Source organism: Prionailurus viverrinus, chromosome B4 (genome assembly GCF_022837055.1).
Source record: "Prionailurus viverrinus isolate Anna chromosome B4, UM_Priviv_1.0, whole genome shotgun sequence".
NCBI lineage: Eukaryota > Metazoa > Chordata > Mammalia > Carnivora > Felidae > Prionailurus > Prionailurus viverrinus.
The window spans coordinates 17,578,295-17,583,105 of record NC_062567.1 but is presented as its reverse complement, the minus strand read 5'-3'; positions in this window follow the sequence as shown (position 1 = coordinate 17,583,105).

Genomic DNA, 4,811 nt, shown 5'->3' with positions numbered 1-4,811 from the left:
TACTTTCCTATGTACAGCATAACGATTTGGTATGGCATATAGTGCAAATGATCATGACAGTAAGTGTTGTGGACATTCAGCACCACACATGGTTACAAAATCCTTTTTCTTGTGATGAGAACTTTTAAGATCTACTCTCTTGGCGATTTTCAAATTGCAATACAGTAGTAGTAACCATAGTCGCCATGCTGTACATTACAGCCCTACGGCTAAACTTACGTATTTTATAACTGGAAGTTTATATCTTTTGACCCCCTTCACCCATTTGGCCCTCCCTCTGCCCCCACCTCTGGCAACTACCAACCTATCTTTGAGCTTGGGTTTCTGTTGTTGCTATTTTTAAGTCCACCTATGAGTGAGATAACATGGTGTTTGTCTTTCTCTGACTTATTTCACTTAGATAATGCCCTCAAGGTCCATCCATGTTGTTGCAAATGGCAAGATGTCATTCTTATTTATGGTTGAGTAGTGTGTGTGTGTGTGTGCGCGCGCGTGCGCGCGTGCGTGTGCGCGTCACATTTTCTTCATCCTTTTGTTTACTGATGGACAGTTAGGTTGTTTCCATGTCTTAGTTACTTTAAACAGTGCTGCAATGGGTATGGGAATGCAGATACCTTTTTGAGTTAGTGTTGCCATTTTCCTTCCATAAATACTCAGAAGTGGAATTGCTGGATTATATGGTGGTTCTATTTCTAATTTTGTGAGGAAACTTCATACTGTTTTCCATAGTGGCCGTACCAACATACATTCCCACCACAAGGGCTCCCTTTTCTCCACATCCTTGCCAACACTTGTTATTTCGTGTCTTTTGGGTAATAGCCGTTCTGACAAGTGTCGAGGGACATCTTGTTGTGGTTTTAATTCGCATTTTCCTGATGATGCTTGATGTTGAGCATCTCTTCATGTGTTTGTTGGCCATCTGCATGTCTTCTTTGGAAAAATGTCTGTTCAGAATCTCTGTCCACTTTTTATTTTTTTATTTTATTTTATTTTTTTTTTCAACGTTTATTTATTTTTGGGACAGAGAGAGACAGAGCATGAACGGGGGAGGGGCAGAGAGAGAGGGAGACACAGAATCGGAAACAGGCTCCAGGCTCTGAGCCATCAGCCCAGAGCCCGACGCGGGGCTCGAACTCACGGACCGCGAGATCGTGACCTGGCTGAAGTCGGACGCTCGACCGACTGCGCCACCCAGGCGCCCCTCCGTCCACTTTTTAATCAGATTTTTTTTGTATTGAGTTGAATGAGTTTCTTTCGTATTTTGGATATTAACCACTTATCAGATGTTCAGCACATTTTCTTTTTATTTTGTTGATGATTTCCTTTGCTGTGCAGAAGCTTTCTAGTATGATGTGGTCCCACTTCGTTATTTTTTCTGTAGTGGCCTTTTCTGATGCCTCTTGGTATCAGATTCAAAAAGCTATCATCAAGACCAATGTCAAGGAGCTAACCACCTATTTTTCTTCTAGAGTTTAATGGTTTCAGGTCTTACGTCCAAGTCTTTAATCCATTTTGAGTTAATTTTTGTGTGTGGTGGTAAGATAATGATCCAGTTTCATTCTTTTGCATGTAGCTATTCAGTTTTCCCAACACCGGTTACTAAAGAGATTGTCTTTTTCCCACTGTATATTCGTGACTCCTTTGTTGTAAATTAATTGACCCTATATGTCTTGGTTTGTTTCTGGATTCTTGGTTCTGCACCATTGATTTATGTGTCTGTTTTTATGGCAATACTATACTGTTTTGATTACTATAGCTTTGTAATATAGTTGGAAATCAGAGAACATGATGTTCTCCAACTTTGTCATTTTTTTCTCAAAACTGCTTTGGCTATTTGGGGTCTTGTGGTTCCATACAAATTTTAGGATTGTTTGTTCCAGTTCTGTGAAAAATGCCATTGGAATTTTGATAGGGTTGTTTTGAATTTCTAGACTGCTTTGGGTCATATGCACATTTTAACAATATTAAGTCTTCCAGTCCATGAACATGAAATCTCTATTGACTTGTGTCTTTGATTTCTTTCATTAATGTCATACAGTTTTTAGTGTGCCGGTCTTTCACCTCCTTGGTTAAATTTATGCTTAGGCGTTTAATTCTTTTTGATGTGGCTGCAAATGGGATTGTTTTCTTAATTTCTCTTTTTTATTAGTCTATAAATTAATATATAGAAATGCAACTGAAATTCATATATGGATTTTGTTTGTTTGTTTGTTTTTTAATATGAAATTTATTGTCAAATTGGTTTCCATACAACACGCAATGCTCATCCTAACAGGTGCCCTCCTCAATGCCCATCACCCAGTCTCCCTTCCCTCCCACCCCCCATCAACCCTCAGTTTATTCTCAGTTTTTAAGAGTCTCTTATGATTTGCCTCCTTCCCTTTCTGTAACTTTTTTCCCCCTTCCCCTCCCCCATGGTCTTCTGTTAAGTTTCTCAGGATCCACATAAGAGTGAAAACGTATATTGATTTTGTATCCTGCAACTTTGCTGAATTTGTTTTCTAGCTCTAATGGTTTTTTGGTGGAGTCTTTAGGGTTATCTCTATATAATATTATGTCGTCTGAAAATAGTGACAGTTTTACTTCTTACTTACCAATTTGAGTGGCTTTTATTTCTTCATGTGGCCTAATTCCTCTGATTAGGGCTTCCAATACTATGTCGAATAAAAGTGGCAAGAGTGGGCATTCTTTTCTTCTTCCTGATCTTAAAGGAAAAACTCAACTTTTCACTGTTGGATCTGATTTAAGCAGCGGGTTTGTCTTGTAGAGCCTTTATTATGTGGAGATATGTTCCCGTGATTCCCACTTTGTTGAGAGTTTTATCATAAATGGATGGTGAATTTTGTCAAGTCCTTTTTCTGCATCTATTGAGACAATTGTGTCATTTTTTAATCAATCATTTCGTTACTGTATTGCATCACATTGATTGATTTGCAAATGTTGAACCATCTTTGCTTTTCTGAAATAATCCCACTTGATCATGGTGTATGATCCTTTTAATATATTGTTGAATTTTGTAAATATTTGTGGAGCATTTTTGCATCTATGTTCATCAAGGATATAATTTTCTTTTCTGGCGGTGTCCTTCTCTGGTTTTCGTATCAGGGTGATGCTGGCCTCATAAAATGAGTTTGGGAGTATTCCCTCCTCTTCTGTTTTTTTTTTTCGAAGAGTTTGAAAAGCATTGGTATGAAATCTTCTTTGAATGTTTGATAAAATTCACCAGTGAAGCCATTTGGTCCTGGACTTTCGTTTGTTGATATGTTGATAACTCATTCAATCTCCTTGCTAGTAATCGATCTGTTCAGGTTTTCTATTTCTTCTTCATGATCTAGTCTTGGTCAGTTGTATGTTTCTAGGAATTTCTCCATAGGTTATCCAATTTGTTGGCATATAATTTTTCATCGTAGTGTCTTATGATCCTTTGTACGTCTATGGTATGAGTTGTAATGTCTCCTTTTTTATTTCTGATTTTATTTGACTCCTCTTTTTTTCTTGGTGAGTCTAGCTAAAAGTTCATCAGTTTTGTTTATCTTTTCGAAGAACCAGCTCTTGGATTCATTGATCTTTTCTATTATCTTTAGTCTCTATTTCATATTTCTGCTCTGATCTTTGCTTTTTTCTTCCTGCTACTAACTTTGGGCTTTATCTGTTCTTTTTCTAGTTCCTTGAGTTACGAAGTTAGGTTGTTTATTTGAGATTTTTCATGTTTCTTGATGTGGGCATTTATCACTGTGAACTTCCCTCTTATGACTGCTTTTGCTGCATCCCCCCCAAATTGTAGTATTTCCATTTTTGTTTCTCTCAAAGTATTTATCTTACTTTATTTATTATTATTCTTTTTTTAATTTGCATCCAAGTTAGTTAGCATATAGTGCAACAATGGTTTCAGGAGTAGATTCCTTAATGCCCCTTACCCATTTAGCCCATCCCCCCTCCCACAACCCCTCCAATAACCCTCAGTTTGTTCTCCATCTTTATGAGTCTCTTCTGTTTTGTCCCCCTCCCAGTTTTTATATTAGTTTTGCTTCCTTTCCCTTGTGTTCATCTGTTCTGTCTCTTAAAGTCCTCACATGAGTGAAGTCATATGATATTTGTCTTTCTCTGACTAATTTCACTTAGCATAATACCCTCCAGTTCCATCCACGTAGTTGCAGATGGCAAGATGTCATTCTTTTTGATTGCCGAGTAAGACTCCATCGTGTATATGTATCACAACTTCTTTATCCATTCATCCTTTGATGGACATTTGGGTTCTTTCCATACTTTCGCTACTGTCGATAGTGCTGCTATAAACATGGGGGTGCGTGTGTCCCTTTGAAACAGCACACCTGAATCCCTTGGATAAATGCCTAGTAGTGCAATTGCTGGGTCGAAGGGTAGTTCTATTTTTCATTTTTTGAAGAACCCCCATACTGTTTTCTAGGGTGCCTGCACCAGTTTGCATTACCACCAGCAGTGCAAAAGAAATCCACTTTCTCCACATCCTTGCCAACATCTGTTGTTGCCTGAGTTGTTAATGTTAGCCATTCTTACAGGTGTCAGGTGGTATCTCATTGTGGTTTCGATTTGTATTTCCCTGATGATGAGTGATGTGGAGCATTTTTTCATGTGTTGGTTGGCCATCTGGATGTCTTCTTTGGAGAATTGTCTATTCATGTCTTTTGCCCATTTCTTCACTGGATTATTTGGTTTTTTGGGGTGTTGAGTTTGATAAGTTCATTATAGATTTTGGCTACTAACCCTTTATCCGATATGTCATTTGCAAATATTTCTCCCATAACATCGGTTGCCTTTTGGTTTTGCTGATT